This window comes from Dendrobates tinctorius, unplaced genomic scaffold (genome assembly GCF_039654945.1).
Source record: "Dendrobates tinctorius isolate UK_male_01 unplaced genomic scaffold, ASM3965494v1 ptg000157l, whole genome shotgun sequence".
Taxonomy (NCBI): domain Eukaryota; kingdom Metazoa; phylum Chordata; class Amphibia; order Anura; family Dendrobatidae; genus Dendrobates; species Dendrobates tinctorius.
The window spans coordinates 2444985-2461511 of NW_027361824.1; the positions used below are offsets into that span (position 1 = coordinate 2444985).

At 48.8% G+C, this 16527-nt stretch overlaps 1 protein-coding gene across 1 annotated transcript in view; it reads left to right on the top strand.

Moving 5' to 3' along the window:
* Positions 1-790: 790 nt before the first annotated feature.
* Positions 791-16527, top strand: part of LOC141051431 (uncharacterized) — a 244984-nt gene continuing 229247 nt past the window's right edge. The window contains exon 1 of the mRNA XM_073548362.1: positions 791-929. The gene's annotated coding sequence lies outside the window, so the exon portion shown is untranslated. The remainder of the gene's footprint in view (positions 930-16527) is intronic.

A 16527-nucleotide genomic window follows, 5' to 3' on the forward strand; every position in this document is an offset into this window, starting at 1 on the left:
ACGCCTCGTATACGCGTGGTACGCCTCGTACACGCACGGCTCCCCTCCGTACGCCTCGTACACGCGCGGCTCCCCTCTGTACGCCTCGTACACGCGCGGCTCTGCTCCGTACACCTCGTACACACACGGCTCTGCTCCGTACACCCCGTACACGCACGGCTCTGCTCCGTACACCTCGTACACACACGGCTCTGCTCCGTACACCTCGCACACACACGGCTCTGCTCCGTACACCCCGTACACGCGCGGCTCCCCTCCGTACGCCTCGTACACGCGCGGCTCCGCTCCGTACACCTCACACGCACACGGCTCCACTCCGTACACCCCGTACACACGCGGCTCTGCTACATCCACACTGTTAAACCCCTCCTGACCGAACACAGAAACCCCTCATCCAGCACCATGACAACCAGCAAGCAGAGGCTCCTGATCACGTGACCACTGACTCCTCCCCTTCTGTGACCTCATCACAGGTCCTGTGCCACAGACCAGTCATCGCCTTCCACCTTCTAGCCCGCCAGTGCCTCAGGGACAGAGCGCGCTCCTGAATGCGCGCCTTCGCTGCCCTGATGCACCAATCAGCGTCAGGCCAATTGCATCCTGGCAGCCAATCAAAGCACGGAGCTGCACAGCCAATAAGCGGCTGCAGTTCCAGAGACTGCCACTCCCTTGACACGCCCACTACACTCACCTTCAGAGAGCAACTTGGCGACCAGCAGATGACTAAGGCCCCGCCCCTTCCGGTGACGTCATCTCCTCATTGGCACTTTCGGGCTGGAAGTTCCGTTATCTCCCGTGGATTCTTCCCGGTGACCCGGTGCGCGGCTCTGCAGGGGGAGGTCTGTGCAGAGTCCTCGGCATCCTCTGTGCGGGGCATTTATCCCTCCTCCTCCTATATCGCCTCCAGACTCCGCAGCGCTGTACACGAGGTATTCTCACTCTCACTACAGCGCTTATTCACACCTGGGGTTCCTGGCTGCGTCTGTGCACTGATTGCGGTTTCCTCTTTGCCTCCAGATAGTAATGTCCTCCCCTCAGGGCCAGCAGACCAGGCAGCTGCTATGGGCCCCTGTGAGACGGGGCCATACCCGCCCTGAGGGCTGAATCCCCCCCTCCGCATAGAAGGAGGCAATGATGGAGGCGCCTCAGCTGACTCTTCCTCTCCCATCATTCTCTGCTCTGCCACTGACACAGCGGGTGCTCATCGGGCACTCTGCACACCGTGTGCCAGGCAGAGCGGGAGTCGGGAGCAGCACGAGCACGTTGTGTGTGCTGGACTGTGGGGCCATTCTGGAAGGGGCTGTATACCATGTGGTGCTGGGCTGTATACCATGTGTGGCTGGGCTATATACCATGTGGTGCTGAGCTGTATACCATGTGGTGCTGAGCTGTATACCATGTGGTGCTGGGCTATATACCATGTGGTGCTGGGCTGTATACCATGTGTGGCTGGGCTATATACTATGTGGTGCTGTGCTATATACCATGTGGTGCTGTGCTATATACCATGTGGTGCTGTGCTATATACCGTGTGGTGCTGTGCTATATACCGTGTGGTGCTGGGCTATATACCGTGTGTGGCTGGGCTATATACCGTGTGTGGCTGGGCTATATACCGTGTGGTGCTGGGCTATATACCGTGTGGTGCTGGGCTATATACCGTGTGGTGCTGGGCTATATACCGTGTGGTGCTGGGCTATATACCGTGCGGTGCTGGGCTGTATCCCGTGCGGTGCTGGGCTGTATCCCGTGCGGTGCTGGGCTGTATCCCATGCGGTGCTGGGCTGTATCCCATGTGTGGCTGGGCTGTATCCCATGTGTGGCTGGGCTGTATCCCATGTGTGGCTGGGCTGTATCCCATGTGTGGCTGGGCTGTATCCCATGTGTGGCTGGGCTGTATCCCATGTGTGGCTGGGCTGTATCCCATGTGGTGCTGGGCTATATCCCATGTGGTGCTGGGCTGTATCCCATGTGGTGCTGGGCTGTATCCCATGTGGTGCTGGGCTGTATATCATGTGGTGCTGGGCTGTATATCATGTGGTGCTGGGCTGTATATCATGTGGTGCTGGGCTGTATACCATGTGGTGCTGGGCTGTATACCATGTGGTGCTGGGCTGTATACCATGTGGTGCTGGGCTGTATACCATGTGGTGCTGGGCTGTATACCATGTGGTGCTGGGCTGTATACCATGTGGTGCTGGGCTGTATACCATGTGGTGCTGGGCTGTATACCATGTGGTGCTGGGCTGTATACCATGTGGTGCTGTATACCATGTGGTGCTGGGCTATATACCATGTGGTGCTGGGCTGTATACCATGTGGTGCTGGGCTGTATACCATGTGTGGCTGTATACCATGTGGTGCTGGGCTATATACCATGTGGTGCTGGGCTGTATACCATGTGGTGCTGGGCTGTATACCATGTGGTGCTGGGCTGTATACCATGTGGTGCTGGGCTGTATACCATGTGGTGCTGGGCTGTATACCATGTGGTGCTGGGCTGTATACCATGTGGTGCTGGGCTGTATACCATGTGGTGCTGGGCTGTATACCATGTGGTGCTGGGCTATATGCAGCTGTGTTACATACCATGGAGAGTACATTTTTAATTATATTCTATGGGGGGAGGCTGTGTTATATAATATGGGGGGCTACATTTTATTCTATGTAAGGTGGACTGTATTATATTCTATTTAGGGCTACATTATATTCTTTGGGGGGCTGTATTATATTATATGATATTTTATGGGGGTGATAGCATCATACTCTGAGGGGGCTACATTATACTATATGAGAAGGCTGCATTATATTCTATGGGGGCTGCAATATACTCTAATAGGGGGTTGCACTATAGTATATGAGTGGGGCTACATTATATTCTATGGGGGTGTTACATTATATTCTGTGGGGTAGCTGCATTATGCTCTATGGGATGGCTGCATTATACTATAAGAGAAGGGCTGCATTATATTCTATGGGGGTTACATTATACTGTATGGCGAGGCTGCATTATGCTCTATGGGGTGGCTGCATTATACTATATGTGGGCTGCATTATACTGTATTGAGGACTATGGAGCATTATACTATGGGAACGAAGGAAGTTCTATTCCGAAACGCGCGTCGGGGCGCGTTCTCAGGCATCCCCAGGCATCATCCACTGGCTCATTAGGTATTATCTCATTCCCAGCTCCCTTTTCTTCTTTTTTCACATTGTGTGGCACTCCAGTAGTGTCTTTTTTTGTGCACAGCACATTTTTTCATTTTTTTTATTTTTCATTGCACTTCCCTTTTTATTATATACTGTCTGCACAGCAGTTGTTGTTATTATTTTTTGTACACTGCGCATATATAACTTTTGGATATTTATTATTATATGGTGCACTGCATGCATATTTCTTTCTGGGGGCTGTATTAAGCACTTTTCTTTCTTCATAGCATTGAGCCTGTGCCTTATGGGTATATATCTAACCCTATGTTGTGGGTTATTATAATCCAACATTACGTATTGATTTGGGATGCCTTTTTATTTATTTTAAGTGTACACCCATTTATATTTCAATAAAGGTGTTTTTATTTATCTTCACGTGTTGCTGTATATATTACCTCCATTTGGCACTCTGTCAGCATCATCTTCCACCATACTCATCGGTATTTTGTCTTTTCACCGGATGGTCTGCCATCCACATTTCTAGAGGGGTTGTGGATTTTTATTATTCTTTTATTATTTTTATTAGTATATTACCTTCATTGTTCTAAGACCCCATATATTAGTAATGTCCCCTATGTGACCCCAGTCATTACTCTTGCTACCCATCCACTCCAGAATCCAGTACAAACTTATTACCCTCACCCACAAAGCCCTCCATGGCTCAGCACCACCCTACATCTCCTCCCTTGTTTCAGTATACCACCCTACCCGCGCCATCCGTTCTGCTGATGACCTGAGGTTAGCATCCTCAATAATCAGAACCTCCCACTCCCGTCTCCAAGACTTTACACGTGCTGCGCCAATTCTTTGGAATGCACTTCCCAGGTCAATACGATTAGTCCCCAATCCCCACAATTTTAAGCGTGCCCTGAAAACGCATTTATTCAGACTGGCCTACCGCCTCAACACATTAACCTAATCTATCCCTGTGTGGCACAGCCAAAAGTTTAACCATACCCAGGTTCCCCGCATCATGTTCCCACATGCTTTATGCATCCATTAGCCCTCTGTGTCTGTACTGTTACACACTTAACATTATGGCTGGTCCAAACAATCAGGGTGTCACATCGCCATCGAATACAGGGACTGCTGTTCGTGCTTCGGACACTAGGAGGCACCAGACTGGCACGTCGCCGTCAGATCTGTGCTCTGCTATTCCGGTCTTGGCCTCTGGGAGGCGCCGGACTGTCATGTCACGGTCAAACTCGGGGACGGCTGTTCCTGCCTCGGCCACTGGGAGGCGCCGTGGTCCACCCGTGGGTACTGCTAACAGGGAGGAGGCTCCTCTGCAGGCTGCGCTCCTCTGTCGGTCATGAAGGGGTTGGTGCATCACCATCTGGCCTGGTCCTGGGGGCGGTCCTAATGATGTCATCAGACCGTGAACCTGTGAGGGATGATCTGATCCCTCAAATACCTTGGGGCTGGTCTTGCAGGCCGCCAGATATAGTCTTGGTTTCCCCAGTGTGCTAGTTTGTTATTTGCTATCTTTGACTCTGACCTTTGCCTGGATTTCTGACTCTGCTCCTGCCTAACGATTTTGTACCTCTGCCTCCCTCCCAGTTTATGACTCTGACCTTGGCCTGGATTTCTGACTCTGCTACCTCTGCCGTTTTTGTACCTCTGCTGCCCTCCTGGTTTAGACTTTGATTCCTGACTACGCTTTTGGTCCCATTTTTTAACCCCTTTCTGGCGACCGTCCTGCTCTGGTCCGCTGCTCTTATCCAGACAGCTACCTCCTGGGCTCTACTGTAAATCCAGATCCCTTTTTAGGGGTAGGGGGTATCGGGGTTGCTCGGGGTGCTGTCTTACTGCAGCCCAGACTCGCAGACTGACGACACATTATATCTGGCCCAAAAAAAACGTTTTTGTATATATCCAACATATATAAAAGCAGTGTCCCTGAACTTTTTTTTTCCTCTCCCTTCTCCTGCCTGAGTTGATTCTTTGACCTAACACCTGTTACCTGCTTCAGTGCACAGCCTGGAGGAGCACTCTCATCCTCCTAGACAAGCATGCTGCAGTCTGGAGACTTCAGGGAAAACGCCGGACGTCAGAGATCCACAGTCCTGGGACATCGGCCCCTGGGTAGCTCTGGTCAAACCTGCCGGGGGGCTCAGGTATTGCCCGCAAATGCGGCTAAAGTTTTGTTACCCGTCTCTCTCTTATTTTGTAAGAAATCTCTGTGCTTGAAGGCTTATGCTAATTATGCAAATTGTCTCTTCAGAGAGGAAGAGGACTAGAACTCTAGTGCGAAGGCTTATGTGGATAGTGGCTCTGAGGGAAATGTCATGGATTCTTTGGTTGCCAGGAATCTGGGTGTACCGCTACTGAGGCTTAGTGCCCCTATTAAAAGCACTGCTATCAATGGCACATCTATTGTCCAGGGTGGAGTGGAATTCGTTACTCCAGGAATTGCTATGTCAGTGGGGGCATTACAAACTGAACATATCTCATCTTTTGTGATTGATGATTTATCAGTCGCAGTTATTCTGGGTATGCCATGGTTACACAAGCACAATCCTGTCATTGACTGGCACCTTGGTGATATTGTGCGCTGGAGTCCACAGTGTCAGGATAACTGCATATTGCTAGCAGTGAACCAGGTTAATGTTACAACCCCCTGTCATACCGTTTGCTTTCAGGGACTATGAGGATGTCTTTTCTGAAGTGGAATCTGAGAAATTACCCCTCATAGAGAACATGATTGCCCTATAGACTTGACTCCGGAAGCCCGTCTCCCAAAGGGGAGAATATTTAATCTCTCCGGTCCAGAGCGTCAGGCCATGAATGACTACATAGCAGACAGTTTACCAAAAGGCTTTATTAGACCGTTCACTTCACCAGTTGGGGCCGGGTTCTTTTTTGTGGAAAAGAAAGATGGTGGTCTCAGACCCTGCATTGACTACCGGGAATTAAACGCAATCACTGTAAAGAACCAGTCTCCACTTCCACTCATCCCTGATCTTTTTAATCAGCTTATGGGAGCTCGTTGGTTTACTAAACTTGACCTCCGGGGGCATATAATCTAGTCCGCATAAGAGAGGGAGATGAGTGGAAAACCGCGTTTAACACCCCCCTTTGTCACTTTGAGTACCTCGTAATGCCGTTCGGACTCAGTAACGCACCGGCCGTGTTTCAAAATTTTGTGAATGATATTTTCAGAGACATTTGTGGGGTGTATGTAGTCGTGTATTTGGATGACATCCTGATTTACTCTGCTGACCCTGTGACACAAGCTCAACACGTCTGTTCTGTGCTCCAAAGACTGCGAGAACATTCTTTATTTGCTAAACTAGAGAAATGTTTTTTTTTGTTTTTTTTTTGCTGAGGAGGTACAGTTTCTGGGGTACATGGTCTCAGGCAAAGGTTTCCGCATGGATCCTGCCAAGATCCAACCCATTAAAGCATGGGTACAACCCAAATCGCTAAAAGCGCTGCAGCGATTCTTAGGGTTTGCTAATTACTACCGCAAATTTAGCAAGGGTTTCTCAGAGATTGCAAAACCACTCACGGATTTGACCCGGAAGGGGGCAGACGTGGCTAATTGGAAACCTGAGGCACTTCAGGCATTTTCTACCTTAAAGGAGTTGTCACGGTCCCCGTGCCTCCTGTCGCTCACCACACCAGCCCCCCCGTCGCGAGCGCTCATACTCACCCTGCGCCGCTCCCTCTTGCTCCAGTGACGCCATCCTCCTCTGACCGGCCCGCGGCCTGTGATGTCACTGCGAGCCCTGCGCATGCGCCATAGGCCGCGGCCGGCTCACCGCCTATGATCTTATCCTCCGGCGGTGCCCTGACCCGGTAGCACCGCCGGACCAATTGGGGGCACATCTGCATGTATATGAGGCCGCCCTCCCATAATGGAGGCGCCTGATCGTTGTTGTTCTAGCATCCATCTACGTCCTGTGGTTTGCCTAGCGTTTGGCTTCCACTCTCTCTTACTGCTTTGTGCTTCCTTGCAGTTCTGCCTATCTGTGCCCGTACCTGCTGTCCTACTCCGGTCCTGCCTATCTGTGTCCGTACCTGCAGTCCTGCTCCAGTCCAGTCTACCCGTGTCTGCACCTGCTGTCCTACTCCAGTCCTGCTTACCTGTGTCCATACCTGCAGTCCTGCTCCAGTCCCGCCTACCCGTGTCTGAACTTGCCGTCCTACTCCAGGCCTGCTTTACCGTGTTAGTCCCTGTACTCCATTCCGAGCCGCCCCTCTTGGTTCCGGTTACCGTGGCATTCGAACCCCTGGACCTGCTCCTAACGATCCCTGTACAGGGGTCGGTATGGTTGCTCATCCGGGGCCCCTCGGTGCCACGGCCCAGAGGGTCCACTCCGGGAAGTCCGCCTTGTCTAGCACGGAGCTAACAGTAGTGTTTTGTGGCTAACCCGGTACTAATCCAGCCTGACCTAGACCGGCCGTTTGTGGTAGAAGTGGATGCCTCTGAGGTTGGAGTAGGGGCAGTGCTTTCACAAGGCACGGCAGCCCTTACGCAACTTCGTCCATGTGCTTTCTTTTCCCGAAAGTTCTCTCCTACGGAGAGGAATTATGATATAGGGAATCGGGAATTGTTGGCCATAAAATGGGCCTTCGAGGAATGGCGTCACTTCCTCGAAGGTGCTAAACATAAAATTACAGTGATCACAGATCACAAGAATTTGACCTACCTGGAGTCAGCCAAAAGACTGAATTCTAGACAGGCAAGGTGGGCCTTGTTTTTCTCGAGATTTGACTTTGTAATCACCTTTCGTCTAGGTACTAAAAACGTAAGGGCTGATGCCCTCTCTCTGTTTTTGCCCCTCACAAGCCGAGGACTCTGAACCAGTTCCAATATTGGCCAATGGGATTGTTGTTTCGGCTGTGTCTTTGGACCTTCTGGAGGCGATCCGTAGGTCCCCAGAACAAGCCCCTGACATGATGCCCCCCAAAAAAATTGATCGTTCCGGCCACGTTTCGCCTGCAAGTTCTGAAAGAGTCGCACGACTCTGTTCTGGCAGGCCATCCTGGTGTCAATAATACCACCAGACTGGTGACTAGGAATTTTTGGTGGCCTACGGTGGTTAAGGATGGTAAAGATTATGTGTTAGCTTGTGAAATCTGTGCCTGCGCCAAGTCCCCCCATAATCGCCTTGCCGGCTGGCTCCAGTCCTTGCCCATCCCTGAGAGTCCATGGACCCACATCTCCATGGACTTCATTACTGACTTGCCGCCCTCAGAAGGGAAGACGTGTATCTGGGTGGTGGTGGATAGGTTCAGTAAGCAATGTCATCTTGTTCCCCTTTCTGGTTTACCTAATTCTGAAACTTTGAGTAAGCGCTTCATTGTTCATGTTATACGATTGCACGGCGCTCCGGTGAATATTGTGTCCGACAGGGGTACCCAGTTTGTTTCCAAGTTCTGGTGGGCGTTCTGCAAACGCATGGGCGTTGAATTGTCCTTCTCCTCTGCCTACCACCCTGAGACCAATGGTCAAACTGAACGCACCAACCAGGCTCTGGAGCAGTATCTCCGCTGTTACATATCGGAGCATCAATCCTGATTGGGTGGAACTTCTGCCGTTAGCTGAGTTCGCCCTGAACAACCAATACCAGGAGTCCATCAAAACTACCCCTTTCTACTGCAATCACGGATTGCACCCACACTTTGGTTCATTTTCGGCCAGGTTGTCGGAGCTCCCGGGGGGTAGAAAAATCTTTACATTGATTAAAGACTATCTGGTCAGAAGTAAACACAAACTTGAAGGGGTCCCAGGTTAGACAAGCTTTGGCTGCAAATAGATGGCGATCCAAGGGATCGCACCTGGAAGTTGGGGACAAGGTCTGGCTTTCCACCAAGAATATCAAGCTTAAAGTGCCGTCTGCCAAACTAGGTCCCAGATTTATTGGTCCATATGAAATATTGGAAGTGATTAACCCGGTAGCTTTTCGTTTAAAACTCCCTCAGTCTTTTAAATTGCCCAATGTTTTCCACAAATCTCTTCTCAAGTTGTACCGCTCTCCAATCCATCCTGTCCAGTCCCCTCCTCCTCCAGTTTTGGTCAGGGGCACCTTGGAATACGAAGTCCAGGGTGTTCTTGACTCCCGCTTAGTGAGAGGTTCCGTGCTGTACCTGGTGCACTGGAAGGGCTACGGCCCGGAGGAAAGGTCCTGGTTTCCCGCTAGTGACATCCTCGCCAAAGGTTTGATTAGAAAATGTCACCTCCTTCACCCTAACAAACCTGGTTTTGAGGGTCTAGAGGCCCCTCTTAGAAGGGGGGGTACTGTCACATCGCCATCGAATACAGGGACTGCTGTTCCTGCTTCGGCCACTAAGAGGCACCAGACTGGCACATCGCCGTCAGACCCGAGCTCTGCTATTCCGGTCTCGGCCTCTGGGAGGCGCCGGACTGTCATGTCACGGTCAAACTCGGGGACGGCTGTTTCTGCCTCGGCCACTGGGAGGCGCCGTGGTCCGCCCGTGGGTACTGCTAACAGGGAGGAGGCTCCTCCGCAGGCATCTGGCGGCCGCAGGCTGCGCTCCTCTGTCGGTTATGAAGGCGTTGGTGCATCACCATCTGGCCTGGTCCTGGGGGCGGTCCTAATGACGTCATCAGACAGTGAACCTGTGAGGGATGATCTGATCCCACAAATACCGTGGGAATGGTCTTGCAGGCCGCCAGATATAGTCTTGGTTTCCCCAGTGTGCTAGTTTATTTGCTATCTTTGAATCTGACCTTTGCCTGGATTTCTGCCTCTGCTCCTGCCTAACTATTTTGTACCTCTGCCTCCCTCCCGGTTTATGACTCTGACCTTGGCCTGGATTTGACTATGCTACTGTCTGCCGTTTTTGTACCTCTGCTGCCCGACTGGTTTAGACTTGGATTCCTGACTACGCTTTTGGTCCCGTTTTTTATCCCCTTTCTGGTGACCGTCCTGCTCTGGTCCACTGCTCTTATCCAGACAGCTACCTCCTGGGCTCTGATGTAAATCCAGATCCCTGTATAGGGGTAAAGGGTCTCGGGGTGCTGTCTTACTGCAGCCCAGACTCGCAGACGGACGTCACACAGGGCAATTGTTACCACTCGCCTTTCGTGTAACCTTTTTTTTTTCCTTTGGCTGTGTGCCAAAGGTGGTTTTGCCCCCGGCGGCCATTAGGGTCATTGCATTGTGGTGATTTCAGTTGTAGTTTTCCCCCCGGTGACCTTTAGGGTCGTTGCACTCTGGTTACCTTAGTTTGTGCACGTGATTATGTAACAGGTGTGATTGCTCTATAAAAGAGTGTCAGGTATGTCAATCACTGTTGGTGATAGTTCCTCATTTGCAAGCAAGCCTGGGTGAAGGATGGAGCTGAACGAGAGTCCTGGGCAGCCCAGTCAGAGTGCTGGAGTAGCAGCTATGGTGTCTGCAAGGAGGGCTGGCATGGCTTGGTGGAGTGTCAGCTATGGTGTAGAGCTGCACTCAGGATGCTGGACTCGGTTGCTGGAAAGCTGGACTCAAAATGTTGGACTCTTTGGCAGAAAAGCTGGACTCATTTGCTGGACTCTATTTCTGGACAGCTGCACGCAGGGAGTGGACTCTGTTTGCTCCAAGGCTGCACTATGATGTTGGATCCGGTCGGAGGAAAAGATGCACGCAGATGGTGGGCTCTGTTGCTGGGAGCGTAGGCAACAGAGCAAAGTTAAGTGGTGTTTCCCCTGTTTTGTCACTTTTCCTTATGGGTGTTTAGTGCAGTGGTGGGATTAGTTTCCGTACCGACCATTTCCCTAGTGAGGGTTTAGGTGCAGGGCGAGTCAGGGTTTTTAGGTTCCTGATCGTCGCCCGGTGCGGAACGGCCTAGGGAACGTTAGGAGTGTAGAGACACTGACTCGGGAGTGCAGGAGGTCTCCACGTCCCCGTTCCCTATCGCAGGGCCACCATTGTTATTGTTACCCAGGTTTTCCCTATTCCCTGTGTCTTGTTGTATTAGTTACCGGCTGTGACGGGGTATACGACAGAGCAAGAAGGGACAACAGGCCGAGGGACGATCCAACGAGATTTATTAAGGCAGGGAGCATACAACATCAAATATCCATAATGTCCTTGGAGTCCATGAGAAGTCCACAATAAGTCCACACAATGGAAACAAATCCGGGCACCTCACGATAGTCCTTGTGCCAGATACGATAACAATAATCCTTGCAATAGTCCACAGGATTCCACACAATCCCACGGACGTCACGAGCTGGCCTCAACTCAGTTCGTGACTCCTTCCACATCCGCACTCAAATCACAACTGATCTTAAAACAAGAATATATTGTCAGGGCTCCTGGGATCAGCCCATCTGAAGGGGGTAGGGGTCACACCTACTATTCAATGGTTTGGTCCATCAGAAGATTCTAGAACTGTAAGGGCTCCACTGAGTCTACAGGATGTGTATTGTAGGTTATCTTCTGCTTAGGAAAGCAATAGCCAAAGTTCCACTAGCTGACACAAGCCTAAATTAGATTATGGTCCAGGTACATCACAAGACATTGCAAAGTATTGGGGGAAGGAGACATGGTTAATTTACAGCAAATACAACCAGGTAAAGTTAAATGACATATTATACAAAATACAGGACAGGGCAAAACTACAAATCATGACACCGGCCTGCGGGCCGCGTCACACAGGACGGGGCACGTGTCACCTCTTTCCTCATAGACTGTAAGCTTGCGAGCAGGGTCCTCTTTCCTCTTGGTATCTGTTATGATCTATGTGATTATTGTTATGCTGTAATGTCTATTGTCTGTACAAGTCCCCTCTGAAATGTAAAGTGCTGCGGAATATGTCAGCACTATAGAAATAAAATTTATTATTATATTATTATTAGTAATGTCCTCTATGTGCCCCCATATATTAGTAATGTCCCCTATGTGCCCCCATATATTAGTAATGCCCCCTGTGTGCCCCCATATATTAGTAATGTCCCCTATGTGCCCCCATATATTAGGAATGTCCCTTATGTGCCCCATATATTAGTAATGCCACCTATGTGACCCTATATATTAATGTCCCCTATGTGCCCCATATATTAGTAATGTCCCCTTTGTGCCCCATATATTAGTAATGTCACCTATGTGACCCGCATATTAGTAATAAATAACAAAAGATTGACTGCCACATCCAAACATAAATTAGGTCTGAACAGGTGCTTTCCTAGAGTCGCCAACTCATATATACATTCAAACAAAAAGCAGCACTCTGTAATGCTAAAACATGAAATATGGAGATTGAATTGCATTACTGCACTAGAGAAATGAAATGTTGAGAATTGGTCAATTCATGCGTACCCGGCAGCCACGATAAGGCGATTCTCGTTGCCAGGACCTAATTCTAATCCTCTCTTAGACTGAAGTCTATATCTCTATGGAGGGGTAGGATCCTGCTGCAATTAAAACCGCCTGATGCAATTTTGGAGCCAATTTTCTTTAGAAACATTTTCCTTTTTTTTTTTTCTGGTATTTTTCTTGCAATATAGGAAAGCCTAAGACCAGAAATAAACCCCATAAAATAATAATAATCTTTATATAGCGCCAACATATTCCGCAGCGTTTTACAGTTTCAAAACACAAGTCATAAGTAACAACGTTACCAATACAATAATTAAAGCAAAATAAGACGACCCTGCTCGTGAGAACTTACAATCTACAATGAGGTGGGGGAGATACAGAGTACAGGTGTGTATATACAATGGTGGTCCAGCCATCTTGGAGTGGGGGATAGATATAGTGAATGGGCTACACACACACTTACACATAAAATGACTTTGATTAGTGAACGTGGTAGGCCGCTCTGAACGGATGCGTTTTGAGGGAGCGCCTAAAACTGTGCAAATTGTGTATAGTCCTAATTTCTTTGGGTAGAGCATTCCAGAGGATTGGCGCAGCGCGGGAGAAGTCTTTGATCTTGGAGTCGGAAGTGGGAGGTGCGGATTAGTGCAGAGGATAGTTGAAAGTCGTTTGCAGAGCGCAGCGGTCAGTTAGGCCGATAGACAGAAATGAGGGAGGAGATGTAGGGGGGTGCCACACTGTGGAAAGTTTTATGGGTGAGAACAGGTACTTTGAATTGGATCCTATAATGAATGGGCAGCCAGTGTAACGATTGACGAAGAGTGGACACATCCAAGTACCAATTAGCCAGATAGATGACCCTGGCTGCTGCATTAAGTATGGAGTGTAGAGGGGAAAGTCGAATAACGGGGAGGCCAATTAATAGAGCGTTGCAGTAGTCCAGGCGGGAGTGGATCAAGGCGACAGTAAGGGTTTTTGTTGTTTCCATGGTGAGAAAAGGGTGGATTCTGGAGATGTTCTTTAGGTGTAAGCGGCAAGAGATTGTATATGGGATGTGAAGGACAGGTTGGTGTCAAACATAACACCCAGACAGTGTGCCTTATGCCGGGGTGTTATTATGGTGCCACCCACGGAGAGGGAAATGTCAGTTTTAGGGAGGTTAGTAGATGGCAGAAGCAGAAGTAGTTCAGTTTTTGAGAGGTTAAGTTTCAGATAAAGAGCGGACATGATGTTGGAGACTGTGGACAGATAGTCACTGGCGTTCTGTAGTACAGCAGGGGTAAGGTCTGGGGATGATGTATATAGTTGTGTGTCATCAGCATAAAGATGGTACTGAAAGCTAAATCTGCTGATGGTCTGTCCAATTGGGGCCGTGTAGAGAGAGAAGAGAAGGGGGCCAAGGACTGAGCCCTGAGGTACCCTGACAGTGAGAGGAAGAGGAGATGATGTGGAGCCAGAGAACAAAACACTGAAGGAGCGGTTAGAAAGATAGAAAGAGAACCAGGAGAGAGCGGTGTCCTTAATGCCTTGTGACTGGAGCCTAGAGAGTAGGAGACAGTGGTCAACAGTGTTGAAAGCTGCAGAAAGGTCGAGAAGAATGAGCCGAGAGTGGTCACCGTTACATTTTTCTGTCAGAAGGTCATTGGTAACTTTGAGTGCAGTTTCAGTTGAATGTAGGGGGCGGAAGCCGGACTGTGAAGGGTCTAGGAGGGAGTGAGTGGAGAGGTAACGGTTAAGGCGAGAGTAGACTAGGTGCTCCAAAAGGTTAGAGATGAAGGGGAGATTGGAGACTGGTCTGTAGTTGTTTGTGCAGAATGGGTCGAGAGCGGATTTCTTTAGTAATGGAGTAACGTTGGCGTGTTTGAAGGAAGATGGGAAAATGCCCGAGGAGAGGGAGAGATTAAAGAATGTAGTTAGGTGAGTTGTGACGACTGGAGGAGATGTGAGGGAATGGGGTCGGTAGTGCATGTAGTCAGAAGAGAAGAAGAGGAGTCTGAAGACTACTTCTTCTGTGATTGGATCAAATGTGGAAAGTGAGGTAGGGGAAATGCAGGGAGGGATGGGAGTCACAGTACTTGGTGGTTGGGAGTGGATTTCCTGACGGATATTATCTATTTTCTCTATAAAGTGGGAAGCCAGGTCATCAGCACAAATGTCTGTGATAGGGGCTTGTGCTTTTGGCCAGGGCTGTGGAGTTGGAGTCGTGGAGTCGGAGCTCATTTTGATGGAGTCTGAGTCGGTAGAAAATGTACCGACTCCGACTCCTAAAATATATAATAAATTGGGTACAGTAGTTCAATGCAGGATGTGCTGAATATTTTTTCATAGGAATTTGGGAAAGTTATGAAATGTCCTATAAATGGCTGTTCTATTCCTGATCTAAGGCTACATTCACACACAGCGTTTTTCCTGCGTTTTTTGAGGATACGTTTTTCAGCTGCAAAAGCAGATCAGCTTCTTAAAAAAACGCTTCACCTGAAAGGTATTTGAGCTCATAGATAATGTTTTCAATAGCAAAAGCAGATTAGAAATCTGCTCTATCCATTTATCCATATCTGTCTATCCATATCATATCTGTACCAACAAGAATGAAAGCCGGGTAGCACACAGACTAAAGGGCATGTCACACTAAGCAATATCGCTATAACTTGTGACGTTATAGCGATATTGCTAGCGATATAGCTGTGTGTGATACTTACCTCCCGACCGCTCCCCCGCTGCTTATTACTGATCGCGCGAGAACAGGCTGGACTGTTTCTCGTCGTCAGCTTCCTGCGGCGCTTCCTGTGGAGAGACGAGCGACGCGTGGAGCCGGGCGGGAGGACGCAGGATCGCCTCATCTGACAGGTAAGTAGCGACCCCCGTCCCCAGCGATGTCGCTGGTGAGATCTGCCTGTGTGGCAGCTCACTAGCGACCACTTAGCGATGTACCAGCGATCCTGACCGCGTCATATCGCTGGTCGGGATCGCTGGTACATCGCTAAGTGTGACAGTACCTTAACACTCCTTTTTTTTTTTTTTTTTTAGCACCAGTCAGGTACACCTCATAGCTGCCCAAAAGGACTCCCAGGACAGGCATTGCTCATCTTCAGTATCACATCAACATCAATTGATAGTTGGAATACATAGACTGCATTCACCACATCTTAAGGTGCAGGCTTTATTTTCAAGTGTAGAGGTGTGCAGTATAAGGTTCTGCAGCAGCTGAGGAGTATTAGATTCTGCAGAACAGTATGAGGTTCTGCCCCCCCTAGTTTTGATCCTGGCTAAAACCGTTTCTTATAGATATGGCGAACCCTCAGGTAACCCTAAATGAAGGTCAATGGACACAGGTGGCTGAATTGAAGGAATTGCTTAACCCCTTCACCCCCAAGGGTGGTTTGCACGTTCATGACCGGGCCAATTTTTACAATTCTGACCACTGTACCTTTATGAGGTCATAACTCTGGAACGCTTCCATGGATCCCGGTGATTCTGACTTTGTTTTCTCGTGACATATTGTACTTCATGTTAGTGGTAAAATTTCATTCAAATAACTTGCGTTTATTTGTGAGAAAAATGGAAATTTGGCGAAAATTTTGAAAATTTCGCAATATTCCAACTTTGAATTTTTATGCCCTTAAATCACAGAGATACGGCACGCAAAAAACTTGATATCTAACATTTCCCACATGTTTACTTTACATCAGCACAATTTTGGAACCAAAAATTTTTTTTGTTAGGAAGTTATAAGGGTTAAAAGATGACCAGCGATTTCTCATTTTTACAACACCATTTTATTTTTAGGACCACATCACATTTGAGGTCACTTTGAGGGGTCTATATGATAGAAAATACCCAAAAGTGACACCATTCTAAAAACTGCACCCCTTAAGGTGCTCAAAACCACATTCAAGAAGTTTATTAACCCTTTAGGTGCGTCACAGGAATTTTTTTGAATATTTAAAAAAAAAAATTGAACATCTAACTTTTTTTCACAAAAAAAATACTTCAGGTTCAATTTTTTTTATTTTACCAAGGGTAACAGGAGAAATTGGACTGC